Here is a 24,625-nt window from a genome sequence, read left to right as displayed (position 1 = left end):
CAAGAAAGATCTTTGAACAAATTATTAAACAACATGTATGTCAGTACCTGGATAAGAATGAATTGATTAAACAGAGTCAGCATGGGTTTGTAACTAATAAGTCATGTCAGAAATGAAAAAATGACTAAGTATGGAATGGACAAGGTAACTGTTAGGTGGATTCATAACTGGCTTAGTGATCGGACCCAAAGAGTGGTCGTAAATGGCTGCACATCCAGTTGGAAGAATGTCTCAAGTGGGGTACCACAGGGCTCTGTCCTGGGCCCTGTATTGTTCAACATCTTTATCAATGATTTAGATGAAGGAATTGAGGGTAAACTGATTAAATTTGCTGATGACACAAAGCTAGGAGGGATAGCTAATACTAGAGAAGAGAGAGAGAGGATTCAAAAAGATATAAATAAACTGGAGAAGTGGGCAGCAACTAACAGAATGGTTTTTAACAGGGAAAAATGCAAAGTACTACATCTGGGCAATAAAAATGAAAAAAGCATATACAGAATGGGAGGAATAGGGCTAAGCAACAGCACATGTGAAAAAGACTTGGGTATACTAATAGATCACAGACTGAATATGAGTCAACAGTGTGATGCAGCAGCAAAAAAGGCAAATGCAATTCTAGGATGTATTAACAGAAGCAGACAGTCTAGATCACGTGAAGTCATTATTTCCCTCTACTCCTCTTCGGTCAGACCTCATCTGAAATATTGTGTCCAGTTTTGGGCACCACATTTTAAAAAAGACATCAACAAACTGGAGCAAGTTCAGAAAAGAGCAACCAGAATGGTGACCGGTCTGCAAACCCTGTCTTATGAGGAAATGTTGCAGGATTTGGGAATGTTTAGTTTGCAAAAGAGAAGACTGAGAGGAGACTTAATAGCTGTCTACAAATATCTAAAGGGCTGTCACATTGTAGAAGGATCAACTTTATTCTCATTTGCACAAGGAAAGACTAGAAGCAATGGGATGAAACTGAATGGGAGGAGACACAGATTAGATATTAGAAAAAACTTTTTGACAGTTAGAGTGATCAATGAGTTGAACAAGCTGCCACGAGAAGTGGTGAGTTCTCCTTCAATGGAAGTCTTCAAACAGAGGCTGGACAGACATCTGACTGGGATGATTTAGCGAATCCTGCTTTGAGCAGGGGGTTGGACCAGATGGCCCAGGAGGTCCCTTCCAACTCTACGATTCTATGATTCTATAAGAGCCTAGTAAAAGGTTCCTGAGCAGTATGGGCGCTGACTGACTCCTGATCCTCCTGCTTCTCTGGGTCACATTCCTCTGTTTCTTTAAAAATAGTTTGTAGCATCTAGTGTGTTATAGAGGCCTGATCCATAGGCCACAAAAAAGTCTTCTGTTATTAACGTCATAAAGTAAGGGACCTTGTTAGGATTGGCAGAACACACCAAATATAAATTATAATAAGGTGCGTTCGCAACCCAGGATCCACCATGCGGTGATGGCAAAACCGCAGCTAGAGGACAATGGTGGAGCGCAGCTGCAAGTAAGCACTGTAAACACACCACTAAATGTCACTCGGTGTGAACAGAGTTCAAAGCGCCTGAGTTTGTTACTCCACAGAGCAGTGCGGAAACTGAGAGCACTCTAAGCTATGCCCTGTTAAATGTCATAGGAGCATAGAGGGATTGACGCTAGTGGGGTCCCAATAACTCACCCCCCACTATGCTGGTGATTGAACTTGCACTGACATATGGTGGCATTTGAGCCTGTGCCTGAGGACACCCGGTGCAGCCGCTAAGTTCAAGCGGGAGTTCTTACCTTACACTGCATGTCCAGAAACATACTCGCAGTGCTATTAGCAGCACACGTGCACACAGGGTGGTAGTTGTCCCACCTACACACACACAGCAAATAAGCAAGATACTAGCATACAGGCGTGTGCCATTAAGAGCCTTTTATACCTTTAGCTCAAGTCCAGACAGACAGGACTTTGCCTGTGGACCAATCAAAAGCTGCCACCTCACCAGAGCAGCTGACATCTGAGCACCAATGAGAAGGTGCCACATCATGGACATGCTCAGTAGGGTGAAATCCAGACTTAGTCTCCAGAGCATAACGCTGCACGTGTATACCAGTAGTCACCATAGGCATAGCTGGAGAGCCAGCAGTAACTGTTATGATTTGGTAACCGAGGAGGATAGCCGGGGCATAAGCTAGGCAGCCAGATAACCAGAAAGGTTGGTAACTTAGTGGATTGCAGACCCCTAAACTGATAACACAACTAGAATTAGCCATGGGACATAGCTATGATGCCCTAGATGCCTCGGCATAGCCAAAGAATTTACTGAGCCTAAAGGAAGAGAGGGGAAAGCTACCCAGGAGTAGAACGCCAAAGGAATAGATAGCCCCCAAACATATGTTGCTGGTGAGACAAGATGAGGTACAAAACACAGGCAGAAAATAGAGTGAGCAAATGATGGGGCCCAAACTGTCTAGATAGAACAGGACAGGAAAGAATACTGTCTGCCATCACGCAAAAAACTCTAAGAAAAATCCAACACGTCTGATATGCAAAAATACTGAGGCCACATAACCTCTCCCCCACTAGATCAGAATTCTGGTGTGAAATGGAAGCAAAGCAAAATATACTGATATACCAGGGAATTAGAAATACTGAAAGACTGACATGAGCTGTGACATATGGAACAGGGTCCAGCACAGGTCCCAGCAGGGAGCCAGGCTGAACTCACATCAGCAAAGCATAAATCAGAGAAAGGCAAAAACTGAATCAACTGCAAAAAGATTCAAGCAAACAAATGACTTATCTGAAAGATGCAGGACCAAGCAGGAGGCAAACAGACTTCCAAAATGCACAGGAAGAAAACCAAATCACCAGCAACAACTGAGGGAAGGTTGCTGACTTAAATCTTCCCAGTCTGTAACACCTGACCTCCAATCAGCCTCCTCAGGTGATTGACTTCTGTCAGCTAGACCAGCTCCATTACCAGCAGCAACCACCAGAGGGAGCCCTATCTCTGAAGCCAGGTCAAAAGTGTTCACAAGAACTAACTACACCTGAAGCATGAGCTTGGGCAAAGTGCTGGGTTTTGAGTCTGTGCTGAGCAGTCATACCAGAGGCTGATCCTGAATGAGAGACTGCTGCTCTGGACAAGGCTTGGTACCTATCCTGTGCAACATGAGAATCCTGACGCCTAACAGACCTGACTTTAAAAATAGAAGAAGCTAGTGCGAAATACATGTTGGGGTGAAGGAGGTCGTGTCATTCACATTCACTAGAGACCTGGTATCAGTGTTTTCATAGGTATTACCCTTTTTTAATTTTATTTTGAACCTTTGTGGATTTATGCAGCAATCCTCTAGTACTTTCTCAGCCGTGATATTATTTAATCGTGCTGACATTGAGGTCATTTACTTTTACCTGCAGCATATATCAGACTGGGTTACATTCATTCAGGTGCAATTTAATGTGGGTTTCTATTACATTCAGAGTGAGTTGCCTGTAGTGTTGTCACAGATTATTTCCACACAGTATTTATTTTTTTTCTAACCTTTGAGGTTTTATGCAGCAATTCTCTAGTACTTTTTCAGCTGTGATACTATTCAATCTTGCTGATATTGAGGTAATTTATTTTAACCTGCAGCATATATCAGATCGGGCCACGCCCATTCAGGTGCAATTTAATGTGGGTTTCTAGTACTACACTTTATTTTTTTTTTTTTTTTTCAGTCACGGTATATTCAGTTATTTTGACACTGAGGTTATTTAATTAAGTTACATATATCAGGCCTGACTTATATTCAATATTTTTTTAATACTGTGGTGTGAATATTCTCTACATTTATAGAGATATTAGACTCTTGTTGGAAATTATTTATAATTACTTATGTGCAAGGATTCAGATTTGTCTGTGTGACTATAATAACTAATGGCATGAATGTTTTGAGCGCCTCCTGCTGGGCATTTTTGTAATTTTATAATATTTTTAATGTTTTTTCAATAAAATTTGATATTTTATTCTCATACTGGATCTCTTCATGATTTTTGGTGCCGTCATGGTATATTGGCCCAAAAATGTTTGTTTCTGATATTTTGAAGTGCCAGAATATATGTGGTATTTGGACTAATTTCAAGTATATTTAAAAATAGTTTGTAGCATCTAGTGTGTTATAGAGGACTGATCTATAGGCAACAAAAAAATTCTTTGGCTATTAACGTCATACACTAAGGGAACTGACTAGTGATGAGCAAGCACTAAAATGCTCGGGTCGAGCAAATTGAAAAACTCAGGTACTAGACTCGAGCAATGAGTCTAGTGTTAGTCTATGGGAAATCCGAGCTTTTTTTCCGCGACCCCTCCCCGGAGGTCTTTCTAGGGTATCAAAACGTCGTAAATGTATGGGGACAGCGCACAAACGACATGGGAACATCATGGGGATCGCCCCTGGAAACATTTATGACTCCTCGGTCTCTGCTGTGACCAATTTTGTCAGAGTGTGCCACTTTTACAGGCGCTTACAAAACCAAAATGGATTTTACAGGGAAATATGTTAATGGACTTCCTTTCCAGGGTACTAATTTGTAAGTAAGGCAAAAGAAATAACCCCCCAAAAATGCACCTCCACCACTTTGGCAATTTTCACACGCAGCATTTTTGATGCATTTTCCAACATTACCATTGCTTTCAACCAATACAAATGCATTTACTGGAAAATGTCATTGTTAGGCTACTTTCACACTAGCGTTTTTTTGCGCTGCGTTTGGAGCGCACATGAAACGCATGTCAAAAGCGCATGCAAACGCTGCATTATTTTGTAGCATTATTGTGCGCATAACAACAAAAAATTGCAGCGTTTTTATCCGTTTGTGTTTTTCAAGCGTTTGCATTTTTATGCGCAATTAACTGGAGAAAAAATCCTTGAAAAATTCTTGCAACACACTCCACCAATGGGACACCAGTGGGTGTGTCTATGGAAATTCTTTATATAGACCCAGTTTACACCTGAATTCTTCGCATTTGCTTGCATTTGACTTGAGAAACACTGATCTGCGCTGGAAGAGCTTTTACTTTGACTTGGATCTGGACTTGAGGGTGGCTCAGGCTTATGCCGTTGCTTGCCATGAACAGAGGGAGAGAGAGAGAGGCAGCGAAGACGGCAGCAGCGGCATATGTGGATACATCCCATTACGGAACTCCGGGAGAGCCGTGGAGCGTACCACACCCTCTACAGTGAGCTACAGGCAAACCCGGAGAAATTTACGGATTATACCCGGATGACCCAAGAAACATTTCACTATTTGCTTGTTCGGGTAAAAGAAGTCATCCGGAGACAGGACACGCAGCTCCGGCGTGCGATTACTCCTGAGGAACGGCTCCTGGTCACATTAAGTTACGTAGTTTTGCTAAACCAATGTCTGCTGAATTTTCTTGCTTGTGACATGTACTCTTCAAAATCTGGCAGAATTACAGTTCTGCCATGTCGGTAACTACAAGCTGCGTTAATTTTTGGATGCCATGTATTGAACCAAATGCTGCTGAATTATTTTTTTTGTTTTAATGTAACGTGTGTAAAAAAATTACATAAACACAAATATTAATTTTTGTTGATTTCTTTCTGTCACAGATTCCTGGCTACTGAAGAGACCCTCTCCTCACTGCACTTCGAGTACCGGATTGGAATCTCCACGTTGTCTGGAATTGTAGCGGACACCTGCCGGGCTCTCTGGAACGTTCTCTGTCCCGAATTCATGCCCATGCCAACCGCAGAAAAGTGGTTGGACATCGCTGAAAGATTCTGGACTGTATGCAATTTCCCTAACTGTTTGGGAGCGGTGGATGGGAAACATATCAGGATTATCAAGCTGAAAAGAACAGGCTCTGAGTTCTTTAACTACAAAAAGTACTTTTCAACTGTACTGATGGCCATTGCAGATGCAGACTGTAAGTTTATTGCAGTGGACATTGGGGCATTTGGCCGTGTTAATGAGTCCCAGGCTTTTTAGACATCAGACATGGGCAGGAGGTTGTATGGCAACAACTTCAATTTCCCCATGCCACGGCCTCTTCCCAACACCGAAGGTCCGCCACAGCCATTTGTAATGGTTGGTGATGAAGCGTTCCAGATGTGCCAACACCTCCTCAAACCCTACTCCAGCCGGGACTTGGACCTACAGAAAAGAATTTTCAATTACACGCTGATCAGGGCCAGGAGAACAGTAGAGTGTGCCTTCGGTATACTTGTATCTAGATGGCACATTCTTGGCACAGCTATAAATCTGAAACTGGAAACATGGGATGAGATGGTCAAGGCCTGTGTTGTTCTACATAACTTTGTACTTTCTCGAGAGCATCCGAACTTTGATCTTGATGATGTTGATCCTAATCCATTGCCTGAATTTACACAGCACCCTTTCAGGTCATCTGTTGAAGTTGGCCAAATGAGGGACCAATTTGTGGCATACTTCAACTCAGATGTAGGACGGGTGGAACACTATTCAGTTTGCAATACACCAGATATCTCGATTACTGACGTTTCTTGTGTCAGATATGTTTTGTCAACAAAACCAATCTACATCTTCACCAACTCCACAAGGTTCAACAACTGATCATGTTGTAATGAAATCCATAGTTGCTAAAAATTTTTGAAACAGAGGATTCCATACAACTTGATCTTTTGTTGGTCCTTGAGGCCTGGAGTTGGGGAACCCTGCTGGATGCACTCTGTGCAATATTCCTACAATGTAGAGATTGTTCTGGAAAAGGAAAGTCATGTAGATTATACCTATATGACTTGTCTTTTCCACAGCAGTGTCTACATTCTAGTAATATTGAACACACTAGATCCAGCAGGGTTCCCCAACTCCACTCCACAAGGTTCAACAACTGATCATGTTGTGATGGGTATATGGGCATGGGACTAATGGATGGAGGATGTGTGATGGGTATATGGGCACTCGACTATGGGATGGAGGATATGTGTGATGGGTATATGGGCACGGGAATATGGGATGGAGGATGTGTGATGGGTATATGGGCACTGGACTATGGGATGGAGGATATGTATGACGGTATATGGGCATGGGACTATGGGATGGCGGATATGTATGATGGGTATATGGGCACGAAACTATGGGATGGAGGATATGTATGATGGGTATATGGGCATGGGACTATGAGATGAAGGATGTGTGATGGGTATATCGGCACTCGACTATGGAATGGCGAATATGTATGATGGGTATATGGGCATGGGACTATGGGATGGAGAATATGTATGATGGGTATATGGGCACGGGCCTATGGGATCGTGGATATGCATGATGGGTATATGGGCAAGGGACTATGGGATGGAGGATAATTATTATAACTTGCTATAACTAACCACAGTTAGTTACTATGCCCGGGCAGCGCAGGGCTCTTCAGCTAGTTACTTACTAAATGGGAAACTGCTGGGGAAATCAGACATGGAAAAAGACTTAGGCATCTTAGTCAATAAGAAGCTAAATTGGAGTGCCCAGTGTCAGGCAGCTGCCACCAAAGCAAATAGGGTCATGGGATGCATTAGAAGAGGTCTGGGGACACGAGAAGAAAACATAATTCTCCCTCTGTACAAATCACTCGTCAGACCACACTTGGAGTATTGTGTGCAATTTTGGACGCCGGTGCTCAAGAAAGACATCACTGAACTTGAAAGGGTTCGAAAGCGGGCTACTAAAATGATAAATGGAGTTGGTTCACTACAATACCCAGAAAGGTTATCAAAATTAGGTCTATTTACTCTAGAAAAGAGAAGACTTACGGGAGACCTAATATATATGTACAAGTATATCAGAGGGCAATACAGAGATCTATCCAATGAACTGTTTGTATCAAGGACTGTGACAAGAACAAGGGGGCATTCTCTTCGTTTGGAGGAAAGACAATTTCTGCACCAGCATAGAAGAGGGTTCTTCACGGTAAGAGCAGTGAGGCTCTGGAATTCTCTTCCTGAGGAAGTGGTGATGGCCAACTCACTGAATGAATTTAAGAAAGGAATGGATGCTTTTCTTGTGAGTAACAGTATAGAAGGTTACGAATAACAGAATATTATAGGTAGATGGTTGACCCAGCTTAGGGGAAGGAATTTTTTTCCCTATGGAGAAAATTGGCTTCTACTCTGTGGGTTTTTTGCCTTCCCCAGGATCAACAATGCCGAACAGCTGCACTAAAAATAGGCTGAACTAGATGGACATAAGGTCTTCCTTCAGCCTTCAAAACTATGTCAATACAATATAAAAGGGAAAAAGCTTTATTGACAACATGAATAAAAACATTTAAAAAAAACAATCCGCATAAACCCAGTGTTAGGCGTCGGGCTACTGCCACTGCACAGCATGAATCCAGAGCCTTGCACCCAGCAGACTCAGCAGACTCGTCAGTCCAGGAGCTCTGCCCAGACCAGCAGTGTAGGATCGGTTGCTGCTGCTGCCACCTCTGGTTCAGGTTTGACAACGCATGCTGGCCAGCAGCAAGCCACTCCAGAAACTAAGTCCTCCTTTCGCTCCACTGAGCATGCCTGTGGGACGATCTCTCTTTGGAGATCGGAGGTCACATGCTCAAGTCCTTCTTCAGCTTGGATTGGACCATCTGAAAGGTCAGGAAGGTCCCGGAGGGACGAGGCTATAAAAGAGCTGCATGCGTGCGGCCATGCGCTAGGATAGACTCAAATAGTTTGGAGTGTATGATGATGGTTGCATGTATCTGGTGAGTGACTCATTATGAAACCCATTCCCTTTTGATACGTATGTTGGTAGGGTATAGAGTCTGAGTCAGCGCCTGAGTCTATAGGCCACAGTGCATACCAGCCGTCTGCACACTAGCATCCGCTGGTGTCGCCCACTACAGGGCACTATCAAACCGCGGCAAGTGACAGCCACGCCGGTGCAACGCCTTGTGCACCCTGTGTGCTTACCTGGCCCAACCCAGGGCGATTAGTGGCGTCCACCTGAGCGGCACTGTGCACACTTGCACACGTAATTTATTTAACCCTTGCTGGCATCGCAGTTGCGGTGCCAAGCGCTAGCGGTCTAGAGGGACTTCAGTCCTGCGATCTAAGGGCTTAGTTCTGTGACTATACGCTAGCACTCACACTGCCGAGCTCTGTGAGCAATAACAGGCTACGGCATTTATTATTTTGCGGTTGTGCGGCTCTGTGCGATAACAAAGTCCGCCTCTGTACACATTGGGTGAGGATAACCCCGTGTGTTCCGTTATTATACCGCCATATCGCATCTGCCATTACCAAGCAGCAGTTACCACCTCTGCACGGTGGACCCCGGGGTGCGAACGCACCTAAACACCATCTTTATTATTTGGTGCGTTCCGCCAGCCCGTAACATTCTGCTTCCACACCTTGTGCAGGCAATCAAATATATACATATATATAGTTATATATATATATGTATATATATATATATATACAGTTGTGGCCAAAAGTATTGACACCCCTACAATTCTGTCAGATAATACTCAGTTTCTTCCTGAAAATGATTACAAACACAAATTCTTTGGAACTAATATCTTCATTTAATTTGTCTTAAATGAAAAAACACAAAAAGAATTGTCCTAAAGCCAAATTGGATATAATTCCATACCAAACATAAAAAAGAGGGTGGACAAAAGTATTGGCACTGTTCGAAAAATCATGTGATGCTTCTCTAATTTGTGTAATTAACAGCACCTGTAACTTACCTGTGGCACCTAACAGGTGTTGGCAATAACTAAATCACACTTGCAGCCAGTTGACATGGATTAAAGTTGACTCAACCTCTGTCCTGTGTCCTTGTGTGTACCACATTGAGCATGAAGAAAAGAAAGAAGACCAAAGAACTGTCTGAGGACTTGAGAAACCAAATTGTGAGGAAGCATGAGCAATCTCAAGGCTACAAGTCCATCTCCAAAGACCTGAATGTTCCTGTGTCTACCGTGCGCAGTGTCATCAAGAAGTTTAAAGCCCATGGCACTGTGGCTTACCTCCCTAGATGTGGACGGAAAAAAAAAATTGACAAGAGATTTCAATGCAAGATTGTGCGGATGTTGGATAAAGAACCTCGACTAACATCCAAACAAGTTCAAGCTGCCCTGCAGTCCGAGGGTACAACAGTGTCAACCCGTACTATCCGTCGGCGTCTGAATGAAAATGGACTGTATGGTAGGAGACCTAGGAAGACCCCACTTCTTACCCCGAGACATGAAAAAGCCAGGCTAGAGTTTGCCAAAACTTACCTGAAAAAGCCTAAAACGTTTTGGAAGAATGTTGTCTGGTCAGATGAGACAAAAGTAGAGCTTTTTGGGCAAAGGCATCAACATAGAGTTTACATGAGAAAAAAAGAGGCATTCAAAGAAAAGAACACAGTCCCTACAGTCAAACATGGCGGAGGTTCCCTGATGTTTTGGGGTTGCTTTGCTGCCTCTGGCACTGGACTGCTTGACCATGTGCATGGCATTATGAAGTCTGAAGACCACCAACAAATTTTGCAGCATAATGTAGGGCCCAGTGTGAGAAAGCTGGGTCTCCCTCAGAGGTCATGGGTCTTCCAGCAGGACAATGACCCAAAATTCATTTCAAAAAGCACTAGAAAATGGTTTGAGAGAAAGCACTGGAGACTTCTAAGGTGGCCAGCAATGAGTCCAGACCTGAATCCGATAGAACACCTGTGGAGAGATCTAACAATGGCAGTTTGGAGAAGGCACCCTTCAAATATTAGGGACCTGGAGCAGTTTGCCAAAGAAGAATGGTCTAAAATTCCAGCAGAGCATTGTAAGAAACTCATTGATGGTTACCGGAAGCGGTTGGTTGCAGTTATTTTGGCTAAAGGTTGTGCAACCAAGTATTAGGCTGAGGGTGCCAATACTTTTGTCTGGCCCATTTTTTGGAGTTTTGTGTGAAATGATCAATGTTTTGCTTTTTGCTTCATTCTCTTTTGTGTTTTTTCATTTAAGACAAATTAAATGAAGATAATAATACCAAAGAATTTGTGTTTGCAATCATTTTCAGAAAGAAACTGAGTATTATCTGACAGAATTGCAGGGGTGTCAATACTTTTGGCCACAACTGTATAGTGTATATATATATATAGATATAAACCACTTGTTAATAGATCATTATACAATAAGGTCACATGTAAACCATTATATCTAGCCTCAGCCAGAAACAGACAATAACCACAGAGTCACAAGGCAATGCACAGAACGAGAAAACAGACCGGGTCATACACAATAAAGCAATGGAACTAAACAGTATGCAAGCACTCCAGGGGGTCAGACACACAGCCAAGACAGATGTGACACTGACAAGGATCACAAGACAAAGGCAGGTAAATATAGCCCTCCCCAAACCAAAAGGAGGCCATACAAAATTAACCCTGAGAGGACAGGGAAGGAGCCCTGTCCACAACCATATCAGAGGGATTCGCTCCACTACCAAACCTGCAAATCCCTGCAAAAATTAAAGCACGTCAGGTTTTCCTAAAAATCTGACTTGGTCAAATACTTTGACCAAATCCACACTCACTTTTACTCAGCCTTATCATCACTGACATTTCTCCGAAATCAGAATACACTCCAGTGAGTTTAGTATGTCTCTATATGTATCCTGGGGAACAAATACCAGCCCTTGTAGATGACATCCCTCACTGTCTCACATAGTGTAGGAGTCTCTCTCTTTTTAAATCTCTCTCTGAACATGAGTCTTAATGCCCTGTTACACATAACGATGTCCCAGCAATCCCACCAACGATCCGACATGATGGAATCGCTGGGACATCGTTAGGCTGATCGCTGGTGAGCTGTCACATAGACAGCCCCAGCGATCAGGACCAGCGACGCTGGACGCTGGCTTCTAATGTAAACGTAGGGTATCTAGGAGCTCCGCAGCTCCTGGATACCTGCTGTTTACCTTGGAAACCAGTGTACACGCTGGTTTCAAAGGTAAACATCTGGTATTTAGAAGCCGCGCGACTCCTGGATACCCACTGTTTACCCTGGAAACCAGCGTGCACGCTCATTTCCAAGGTAAACAGCGGGTATCCAAGAGCCGCGGGGCTCCTTGATACCCGACGTTTACATTAGAAACCAGCGTTGCTGATCGCTGGTCTCTCACTGCCACACGCAGTGATGCGTGCTGGGCAGCGGGAGACCAGAGATCAAAAAACGGCCCGGGACGTTCGAGGACGATCAGCGACAACCAGCAGGGGGCCGGTCGCTGATCCCCGTCACACACAGCGATCTCGCTGGAGAGATCGCCGATGTGTCACAAAATCAGCGATCTCGCTAGCAAGATCGCTGTGTGTGACGGGGCCTTTAGAGAAAATGGCCTCCAACTGTGACTCAACAGGCACTGTGTGCATAGTCATTCCACTTCTGGGGCCAGTCTGCTGACGTGATGCCAGTCACTCTCTTCAGCTGAACTGCTCTGACCCTCTGCTCTTCACTAGTTACAGTGAATGTGGCCTTCTCCATCCCATCAGTGTTTTGGGGTGTTTCTTCAATTTTTAATACATCAATGGTGGCAAAATTTTCACTTTCCACGTAGTCTTCACTTACCATGTCAACAGTTTTAGTTTCATTCAAGTCAAGTTCTTGATTTTTCCCATCTTGCTCGCTTTCTCATTGTCTTCTGTCAGTATCTTCTGATAGAACTGAATGTTCCTTCTGGTCACATAAATCTCTTCCACAGTCTTCAACAAGATTACTGCTTTCCATGAATTCTTGAACAAATTAAGGATGCTTGCACAATCTTTTAAAACTTTCAAAAAAACTTCTTCTGAGGCCATCCTCTAGATGTCTTCTAGGTTATTTGGCAATCTCTGCTTAGATTTTTGCTAGACCTTGCACTTAGTGCATAGGCTTCACCAGTGTAAGAGTCCCAGTTTTTTTTTTATAAATTCTACCCTAATTTATGTTGAGGCCCTCCTCTACTTTTCTCCCAGTGTGTATTGGAGTCCCTCCTTCAATTTTTTTGACAGCCCTTGCATTTAGTTCATATCCTTTATAAGTCTAGGAGTTCAACTCCTTAACAATTTTAACAAAATGTGCATGAGGCCCTCCTTTATTTCCAATATCTGAGTGCATTTTTCTCTTGCATTGTCTGTATAGGTTTTGTAATTTTCAGAGTCTCCCTTTCATAAATTAAACAGGATGTGTCTGACCATGTCACAAATACCACATGCCCAGTTAAGGAGGTAAAATTTTAAAATTACATCATATGACTGTTTTTTCACCATTGAAAGCATTGAGAAAGTGCAAACACTAGAGTTGAGCGAAACAGGTCGACCAGATTCATAAGTCGCCGACTTATAGCAAACTCGGGTTTCGCCGACCGAAACCCGACCACGGAGTGAAGTTGGCCATGCGGTCGGCAAAACGAGCGCCAAAGTTGGATTTCCCAGAATGCTTGCACGTGACTTTTTTCAGCCACTGAGCAAGGACGTACACTGCAGGCAATGAGATGACGTGTGCAGCGTCCGGGGAGAGAGAGAGACTTATCGCGCACTTTAAAAAAGTGGTCCGGCATGTAGGTGTGTTTACTGTCCTCCACTCCATGCCGACTTTGCTTCCCCATTGACTTGCATTGGGTTTCGTGTTTCAGTCGGACCTTCGACTTTTCCTGATAGTCGGCCGATTTCGTTCAACTCGACTTTTGAGAAAATCGGGTTTCATGAAACCCGACTCGACCCTAAAAAAGGCAAAGTCGCTCATCTCTAGCAAACAAGCATCCAAAACACTACATGTGAACATAGCCTAAGTACTGGAGGAGGCTTTTTTTTCTCTTTTTAATTTTGCTCTATATAGTGTTGTGCGTTACCATCCGATATCGTGAAATATCGGATCGAATTGGATCGGACCGATACCCAAAAAGTATCGGATATCGCCGATTCCGATACCGGAAACCAATGCAAGTCAATGGGACAGAAATATCGGAATTAAAAAAAACCCCTTTCTTTCCTTGTATGTTAATTCTACATGAAGAAAAACAACTAAGAATAATGTAGAATGTATTGGGGGAGGTGGAGGAGACATTAAAGGCATAGAGGTTTAGCCCAATCAAATGGGATAGCAGGAAATAATTTTTTTTTAAGACGTTCGGAGTTACAAAGATATTGACTATGTTAAGCTTTTTTATATTTTGTCAGATATGTATGTTTCACTACTTCCATGCTCTTCACCTTCTTTTTTACTTGATGATCCTCAGCAGCAGCATCTTTTTCATGAACTTCTTCTTCACCTTATTCATCTTCTTCTTCTTCACCTTCTTCCTATTATTCTTTTTTTTACATTCTTCATATTTTTCTTATTCAACTATTATTCTTCTTCATATTCTACTTCTTCATCTTCTTCCTATTCTTCTTCATCATATTCTTATTTGTGACAGTCATTCCTGTAGTTGCTATCTATAAAAGTTTGAAGATTACACCTTCTGTTCTGCCTGTCACAAAAGATTAACAACAGGATTTGTCCGCGTTCAGTTTGGCCTGCAGCAGCAGGCATTTTCCAGGGGCACCACGAGGAGCAACGGACTCACCCCCATACACTGCTTAGTCTTCTTCTGCTTATAATTTAGATAATATCTTTTGCTCTGATTTTTAGTCTTATGCTTAATGTTCTTCTGCTTTTTGTTCTTCTGTTTCTTGGTCTTCAGCTTCTTGGTCTTCTGTCTTTTGTTGTTCTGTATCTTGGTGGTTGTCTTCATGTTCTTTATCCTCTTGGTCATCTTCTTCAGGGTCATCTTTTTGGTCTCCTTCGGGGTGGTCTTCCGGGTCGTCGTCTTCAGGGTCATCGTTTTCGTGGTCATCGTCTTCTTCGGGGTGGTCTTCAGGGTCGTAGTCAGGGAGATCCAGAGTGATAACCAAAAACCATTTCCAAAAGCTTGAACTTGGAAATGTAGCAGAAGGTACAAGAAGGCTGAGGAACTGCTGAGAACCAGCTGATGGTATTGGAACCCAGATGGATAGCAGAAGCTGCAAGAGCCAATGGAACTAGCGAGGACCAGCTGACAGTGCTGGAACCCGGAGGGGCAGCAGAAGGAACAAGAGCCAATGGCACTACCGAGGACCAGCTGACAGTGCTGGAACCCGGTTACTAAGGAGGAGGTACCTGTGCTAGAAAGCACTACCAAGGACCAGCAGACGTTGCTGGAACTCGAATACCGAGAAGGAGGCACCTCAGCCAAACGCCCTGCCGAGAACCAGCTGACGGTGCGGGAACCCGGATGGGTAGCAGAAGCTGCAAGAGCCAATGGAACTAGCGGTGACCAGCTGACGGTGCTGGAACCCGGAGGGGCAGCAGAAGGAACAAGAGCCAATGGCACTACTGAGGACCAGCTGACGGTGCTGGAACCCGGTTACTATGCAGGAAGTACCTGTGCTAGAAAGCACTACCAAGGACCAGGAGACGTTGCTGGAACTCGGATACCGAGAAGGATGCACCTCAGCCAAAGGCCCTGCTGAGAACCAGCTGACGGTGCTGGAACCCGGATGTATAGCAGAAGGTACCCATGAAAAACAAAGTTGCAAGGCCGCGAGCTGGCCGCAGTTACCGAAACCCACAGTCCTACAGGGGGTGCTTGTCCTATCGGCACTATGGAACCAGCCTTTGTTGCAAGATCCCACAGCCCACATAGGAAGCCCATAAACTGCAGGCACCATAGACTCGGCTAACCCGACCGCAACACGACAGGACAACGTATTGGTGGCAAAGTGACAATGACACTACCCGGAAACAGCAGGTGTGCTGGAACCAGGCTGGGCAGGAGGGAGTACCTGTGTCAAATACAATGCCGGGAAACAGCTGGTTTTGCTGGAACCCAGGGAAAATACTACAGAGTGGAGACAGAGGCTTAATTGGAGCAAGTTTAAAATCTGTAGTTGTGTGAGTGTGGACAGAGCAGGAGAAATTGCCGGACACACAGCTGGGGATCAGATGACATTTCTGAACCCCAATAACACTGGAGCATATGTTGACTGTGCAGACGGCACTTCTGAGCAGCAACTGGCGATGTTGGAGCCCAGGGTCAATCAGGGTGTAGGCTGAGGCCTAATTTCATCAAGTTTAATATCTGTTGTAGACTACTACTAATTTTAAATGTGCTCCAATTAGGCCTCTGGCTCCACTTTGTCTCTAGTATTTACTCTGGCCTCCAACACCGCCAATTGCTGCTCAGAAGTGCCATCTGTGGACAGAGCAGGAGAAATTGCCGGACACACAGCCGGGGATCACCTGACGTTACTGAACCCCAGTAACACAGGAACAAATGTTGATTGTGCAGGGGGCACTTCTGAGCAGCAACTGGCGGTGTTGGAGCACAGGGTAAATACTAGAGACAGAGTGGATCCAGAGGCCTAATTGGAGCAAGTTTGAAATCAGTAGCAGTGTGAATGTGGAGGCAGCAGGAGACTTTGCCGGACACACAGCAGGGCAGCAGCTGGCATTACTGAGCCCCACTAACACAGGAGCATGTGTTTTTCTCTGTGCAGATGGCACTTCTGAGCAGCAACTGGCAGTGTTGGAGCCCAGGGTCAATCATGGAGTAGGCTGAGGCCTACTTGGAGCAAGTGTAAAATATGATGTAGTTTGAATGTGGACTGAGCAGGAGACTTTGCCGGACACACAGCAGGGGAGCAGCTGGCGTTACTGAAGCCCACTAACACAGGAGATACTGTTTTTCTCTGTGCAGACGGAACTTCTTAGCAGCAACTGGCTGTGTTGGAGACCAGGGACAATCATGGAGTAGGCTGAAGCCTACTTGGAGCAAGTGTAAAATATGATGTAGTTTGAATGTGGACTGAGCAGGAGACTTTGCCGGACACACAGCAGGGGAGCAGCTGGCGTTACTGAATCCCACTAACACAGGAGCTAGTGTTTTTCTCTGTGCAGCCGGCACTTCTTAGCAGCAACTGGCTGTGTTGGAGACCAGGGTCAATCATGGAGTAGGCTGAGGCCTACTTGGAGCAAGTTTTATATCTGATGTAATTTGAATGTGGAGGGAGAAGGAGACTTTGCCAGACACACAGAAGGGGAGCAGCTGGCATTACTAAACCCCACTAACACAGGAGCATGTGTTTTTCTCCGTGCAGACGGCACTTCTGAGCAGCAACTGGCAGTGTTGGAGCCCAGGGTCAATCATGGAGTAGGCTGAGGCCTACTTGGAGCAAGTTTTATATCTGATGTAGTTTGAATGTGGAGGCAGCAGGAGACTTTGCCGGACACACAGCAGGGGAGCAGCTGGCATTACTGAGCCCCACTAACACAGGAGCATGTGTTTTTCTCTGTGCAGATGGCACTTCTGAGCAGCAACTGGCAGTGTTGGAGCCCAGGGTCAATCATGGAGTAGGCTGAGGCCTACTTGGAGCAAGTTTTATATCTGATGTAGTTTGAATGTGGAGGCAGCAGGAGACTTTGCCGGACACACAGCAGGGGAGCAGCTGGCGTTGCTGAAACCCACTAACACAGGAGCTAGTGTTTTTCTCTGTGCAGACGGCATTTCTGAGCAACAACTGGCGGTGTTGGAGCCCAGGGTCAATCATGGAGAAGGCTGAGGCCTACTTGGAGCAAGTGTAAAATCTGATGTAGTTTGAATGTGGAGGGAGCAGGAGACTTTGCCGGACACACAGCAGGGGAGCAACTGGCGTTACTGAACCCCACTAACACAGGAGCATGTGTTTTTCTCTGTGCAGATGGCATTTCTGAGCAGCAACTGGCAGTGTTGGAGCCCAGGGTCAACCATGGAGTAGGCTGAGGCCTACTTTGAGCAAGTTTTATATCTGATGTAGTTTGAATGTGGAGGCAGCAGGAGACTTTGCCAGACACACAGCAGGGGCGCAGCTGGAGTTACTGAACCCCACTAACACAGAAGCTAGTGTTTTTCTCTGTGCAGACGGCATTTCTGGGCAACAACTGGCGGTGTTGGAGCCCAGGGATTACAGTTCAGGTTGTAGAAACATGAACACAACAGGAGACCTGGATACTGTTGCCAACAAATTATTTATTCTTTAAGAGGACTGGCAAATTCCGGCGAGATCCAGGCCTTGTTCATTTTCAGAAAAGTAAGCCAGTCAACATTATCGGAGGATAGTCGCGTGCAACGGTTTGTTAGTACACCACCTGCGGCACTAAAGTCGCGTTCCGATAATACACTAGCAGCAGGGCAAGCCAGCACCTCCAATGCATACTGGCTAAGCTCTGGCCATGTATCCAGCTTAGAGGCCCAAAACTTGAAGGGGGAAGAGCCGTCTGGGAGTACACTGACAGGGCAAGACATGTAGTCTGTCACCATCTGACGGAAACATTGCCTCCTGCTGACTGGAGCTGTCTGTGTTGGTGTAGACATTTGTGGCGGGCACACAAAACTTTGCCACATTTGGGCCATACTGGTCTTGCCTTGTGCTGAGGCGCTGCCTCTGCTCCCTCTTTGTGCAGAGCTTCCTTCACTGCCTTGACGCACAGAGCTGCTTTGTAAAGCACTAGCAGCACTGCTCTCGGGTGGAATGGAGAACATGATGGAATGCACCAGTGTGTCTTGGTACTCCCGCATTTTACCCTCCCGGTTCAACGGTGTTATGAGGCTTTGTAAGTTGTCTCGGTAGTGAGGATCTAGGAGGGTGCACACCCAATAATCAGCCGTGTTGAGAATGTGGGCGATGTGGCGGTCGTTTCTAAGGTACTGCAGCATGAAATCAACCATGTGCTGCAGACTCCCAACTGCCCAAGAAATGCTGTCCCCTGCTGGAGGCATCATCTCTGCCTGCTCTGCATCACCCCACCCTCGCTCTACATACTGACTACTAGAGCATTGTGTACCTCCCTCCTCTGGAGAGATGTCTTCCTCCTCCATTGACTCCTCCTCATCCTCCTCACAAAGTGTCCCCTGCCTAGGCCTTTGTGAGGAACCACGTTGCGCAGACTGTCCAGAAGCAGATGGCATTTGTGACTCCTCATCCTCCACCTCTTCCAAAACCTCCTACCTTAGTGCTTGCTGTGCTTTTTGAAGCAGGCAGATAAGGGGGACAGTCATGCTGACTAGTGCATCATCTGCACTCGCCATCCGCGTGGAATCATCGAAGGCATGCAAAACGTGGCAGATGTCCTTCATAGAGGCCCACTCAGTGGTGCTGAAGTGTGACCGGCGCACAGTGCGACTTGTTTGCACCTGATGCAGCTGGTACTCCAGTACTGCTGCCTGCTGCTCACACAACCGCTCCAACATATGTAACGTTCAATTCCACCTGGTGGGTAGGTCACATATGATGCGATGTTCCGAAAGGCGGAATCGGCACTGCAGAGCTGCAATGCGCGATCTTGCCATGCTGGAACGCCGCAAGGGAGCGCACTCTATGCGGACCTTGTGCAGCAGTGCATCAAGATCCGGATAGTCCCTCAGAAAGCTCTGCATGACCAAGTTGAGCACATGTGCCAGACATGGAATGTGAGTGAGGTTGCCTAGGCCCAGAGCTGCCACCAGATTTCGGCCATTGTCACACACTACCAAGCCCAGCTGGAGATTCGCTGGCACAAACCACATGTCACTCTCCTGCTTGATGGCATTCCAGAGCTCCTGCGCTGTGTGGCTTCGATTCCCAAAAGAAATTAATTTCAGTACGGCCTGTTGACGTTTGGCCACGGCTGTGCTCATATCGGTCATAACAGGCTCCTGCAGCGCTGATTCTGAGGAACTGGAGTATGAGGAGGAGTCAATGTGTACAGACTGGATTCCTGCAATCCTTGGAGTTGGTAGAACACGTACAGCGCCACTCTCAAGATCTGTACCCGGCTCCACAACATTGACCCAATGGGCAGTGAGGGAAAGGTGTTGTCCCTGTCCATGGTTACTGGTCCACGCATCGGTGGTCAGGTGTACCTTGCTACTGACGGAGTTTAGTAGCGCATGTTTAATTTTTCCCTCCACATGCTTTTGCAGGGCAGGGACGGCTTGCCTGCTGAAATAAAAGCGGCTGGGCACGGTGTATTGTGGGACTGCCAATGCCATGAAGTTACTGAAGGTGTCAGTCTCCACCAGCCTGAATGAGAGCATTTCAAGGGCCATTAGTTTGGCAATGCCATCATTCAGAGCCTGTGCTCGGGGATGGTTTGCCGAGTATGGCCGCCTTTTCTCCTATGACTGTGCTACCGATGGCTGTAGAGTGGCCTGGGAGTGTGAGGATGACAGGGAACGTCGTGCTGTGGGTGGAATGTCACTGGGTCTCTGGACAACAGTGCTAGAGGTTCTTCCATGGTGATCCTGTGAGGAAGCCGAACCAGCTGTGTGTGAGCTGGAGGAAGAGGCTACAACATGAGCTGAAGAGGTGGTAGGTGGTGCTATAGGCTAGCCTACGTCTTCAGTGTGTCTTTGTAACTCCACCACGTGCTTGGTCTGCACATGTTTCCACATATTTGTGGTATTGAGGTTGCTGACACTTTTCCCTCTTTTGACTTTCTGATTACACAGTTTGCATTTGACAAAGCAAATGTCATCTGCAACTGTGTCAAAAAAGGACCACGCACTGCAAGTCCTGGGAGCGCTCGTTTTGGGTTTTGGAATAGGAATGCTCCTAACGGGTGCTGAAGTGGAGGCTACAGGCAACCAAGTCTGCCCCCTCCCTCTCCCTCCTGTTTTTGCCGTTCGGGGAATCTCTTCCTCATAGCTGCTCCCACCACCTTCCTGTTCCTCACGCCATGATGGGTCAAGGACCTCATAATCTACACTCCCCTCTTCAAACACCTGCTTCTCCTGGGTAGTCTCGCCAGCACCGTACGCACCAGAAAGTGGCACCTGAGTCTCATCATCTGATGCGTACTGAGGTGTGCTGACCATAGGCACTAGCCCACCCACCTCTTCAGATTCAGAGGGACAAAGCAGTTGCGCATCACTGCATACCCCTCTTCTTTACATTCTAGAATGCTGCTTGGCTGGCCCCCTCTTTCCAAGCCAAGAGATTCAGAGAACAGAAGTAGAGAATGAGATGGCTCCTGTCCAGGGCTCTCTGACTGCCTGGGCAATTTGGCAGGTGATGAAGAGACAGATGGTTGCTCTTCAGTGCTCTGGCCCTGAGAGGATGTGGAAGTCATTGAAGTCGATGCATTAGCTGCCATCCATCCGACAACGGCTTCAATTTGTTCGTCCCACAGCAGTTGGGTACGGCAAGGTCCTACAAAGCTGTGCATAAAGGACTGTTGCCTGGTAAAACTAGGGGATGCTGAGTCACTGGTGCCCGCAGCAGGCACAGAATCTCCATGTCCTCTCCCTGCTGAAACTCCACGCCCACGACCACGTGCCTTACTCCCTGCCTTCTTCATCTTGGTAGACTGATAATGATAGGCAGAAAAGTACAAAGGGGGGGGCTTAGTGTGCTTATTCCTGAACAGCTGCTAACAGGTATAAGAAACACTAATTTTATAAAGTGTGTGGACTACACTTTAATATGAGCTAATGTGGCCTACACAACTGTTAAGTGGAGTGTTTGGTGAACTTTATTTACGTGTTTTTTTTCAAAAAAACAAAAAGGATGTGACCAAAGATCTGAAAGCGATAGTATCACAAACTTTTTGGAGCTATTACAATGCAGGAAGGTAACCTGCAATGCAATAGATGAGGCTCCAAAAAATAGGCTAATACTAATCTGGCTGCAGCTGCAGGGCACAAGCCAGCAAAAAGGCTCCTCTATCTACTCCTATATAGTGATTGCAACCAACCAATGTAGATGGATACGGATGGAAGCACACTAATAGGAGAAAAAAATCAGGAAAAATGAGCTGCAATAAAGCAAAAAAAGGACTATGTATAAGGCAGTGACGCATGCTGAGCGGACTACAACCAGAGGTGGCCGCAGAACACACTACAACGTGAGCTGCACTCACAAACAGAGACCTCACAGACAGCCGTGAACAGTGCAGAGAACTGGGCACTAGCACTGAAAGGCTGCAGAAAGGCTCCGCTGTCTACTCCTATAGTGTTTGCAACCAATGTATATGGATACGGATGGATGCACACTAATAGGAGAATTAATGAAAAATGAGCAGCAATAAAACAAAAATATGTATGAGGCAGTGATGCACGCTGAGCGGCCTACAACCAGAGGTGGCTGCAGGACACATTACAGCATGAACTGCACTCACACAGACCTTGCAGACAGCTGTGAACAGTGCTGCAAGGCAAAAGAAAGCTACAGTGATTGATAATGTAGCCTGGGTAAAGCACAATATTATTTAGCAAATCGCTATCTCTAACTGTCCCTCAGAGTCTTGAACAGCAGCCTGTCCCTAACTGAATTCACAGCAGAGTGAACCCTAAATGGCGGCGGTGGTGGCTTTTATAATGCATCATGACATCATTTCAGCAGCCAATCACAGCCATGCCATTAGTTAACATGCCTACATGCCTAACAGGATGTGCCCACACTTCTGAGGATTCCTCATTGGCTGAATCAAATCAAACTGGCTCATAGCATTATGGGAACATTCCGGTATTCGATATGCAAAAAGTATCGGAACTCAGTATCGGAATTCCGATACCGCGAATATCGGCCGATACCCGATATTTGCGGTATAGGAATGCTCAACACTAACCCTATATACATGTCATTATACAGGAAAGAATGTTACCTAACAGCTTTATCTGTAAAATCCATTTCATCTTCAATTTTGTATGTTTTATGTTTTATTGTCAATCCGTAAAAGTGGTGTAATACTCTGACAGCATTGTTCCCAGCAGTGATCTGTGAGTCAGAGATGCATCCAGGCATGTTTCCCATGCTGTTCCTATTCCATTTGAACACTGTTTCCATACATTTCAGCAATTTTACTGCCCACCAGCCCTCCTGGGAGGTTCTGTCGGAAAAATGCTTTTGTTTCCCATTGACCATCCGAGAATACAACTTGCTCGATTCGAGTACTGAGCATTCAAGCATTTTAGTGTTCACCCCATAGAATATGCCCCATATGCTGCTCCATAGATTATGCCCCCATATGCTGTCCCATATAATATGCCCCATATGTTGCTCCATAGAATATGCCCCCATATGCTGCTCCATAGAATATGCCCCATATGCTTCCCCCATAAGATGCTCCATATATTATGCCCCATATGCTGCTCCACAGACTATGCCCCCACATGCTGCTCCATAGAATTTGCCCCATATGCTGCCCCATAGAATATGCCCCCATATGCTGCTCCATAGAATATGCCCCCATATGATGCCCCCATAAGATGCTCCATATGTTATGCCCCCTTATGCTGCTGCTGCAAAAAAATGCCATACTCACCTCTCCTGCTCAGGACCCGGCACCTGAGATATTCACCTGTCCGGGGTCCATCGCTGCTCACCGCTGTCTGCCGCTTCCTGTGTTAGTGACTGTTCAGCCAGCAGAAGGCGCAGCGCGCCCTAACCACGTCACCGCTCCCCCTGCTGCCTAGACGTCACTGACACAGGAAGCGGCAGACAGCGGTGAGCAGCGATGGACCCAGGACAGGTGAATATTGGATATACTTACCCCCTCCTGGCGTGGTCTTTGCAGCCCCGCTTCTCCGACTCCCACTGTTTTGGCAGCTCTTCCTTCAGCGGTCATGTGGTACCGCTCATTAAACTCATGGATATGCGCATATTCATGAGTTTAATGAGCGGTGCCACGTAACCTCTGAAGGCAGGAAGGGAGACCATGGGAGAAGCAGTGGGACTGCAGAGACCGTGCAAGGGAGGTCAGTATGACCTCTGACACCCCCGCTCCCCCTCCCCCATCGACCCCCAGGTATATGACTTGTGTATAAGCCGAGAGGCGGACTTTCAGCCCCAAAAAATGGGCTGAAAATCTAGGCTTATACACGAGTATATACGGTAATTGGATTAATTGTGGAAATTTAATACTGATGTGAAATTATTAAATGATACCGTGCCCACATTGCAGTAAAGTTCTCACATTGTGCTAACATGTGCCTGCATTAAGCTAAATTTTGCCCTAGTGTGTAGTGCAACACAATGGTCCCTTAGTAATACAATTTCCACATAGTGTACATTCTCAAGATCTTATCGCTGTGATACTGATTAATTAAAAATTATTTTGGGGAGTAGTAAATGATGAGTGAGTATGATTTTTTAGCTCACCCTTCACCACTCCTCACCCGTACAATAGAAAGCCAGTGCAATTGAAGTTGGTCCCAATTTTGCTGGATTCTCACAAAGCAAATTGCTACAAAATTTCAAATTTAGTTGATTCAATTTTTTTTAAATTCAAGGTGAATTCAATGGAAATTGATTCTTTCATCTTAAAAAAATATGTATTTTCGTTCTAGAATACCGAGAAGAAAAAAATCCTTAAATTTTTTACTGGAAGAAAAAATGGTCAGGTTGCGTATTATTGCTGTGTTTTATAGGAACTTCTTGTATATTATGGTTTTATGTTTACTAAGCAGTTTATAATATTTTTCTTTTATTCCAGTTGTAAGTGAACAAGTTTTAGGCTGTTTTTGAGAAGTTATTGCAGACTGACAAATAGACATGTTTCTACTTTCTTTCCCATGGTTCCTTTCACCCTAAAGCTCTTCTTTTTAATTGAAAGATCAATATTGTACTATGTTGACTTCTTTAAGTTTATTTGAACATATTCCCATGACTGAC

This window comes from Dendrobates tinctorius, unplaced genomic scaffold, assembly GCF_039654945.1.
Source record: "Dendrobates tinctorius isolate UK_male_01 unplaced genomic scaffold, ASM3965494v1 ptg000086l, whole genome shotgun sequence".
NCBI classification, from domain to species: Eukaryota; Metazoa; Chordata; class Amphibia; order Anura; family Dendrobatidae; genus Dendrobates; species Dendrobates tinctorius.
This window is presented reverse-complemented; position numbering follows the sequence as displayed.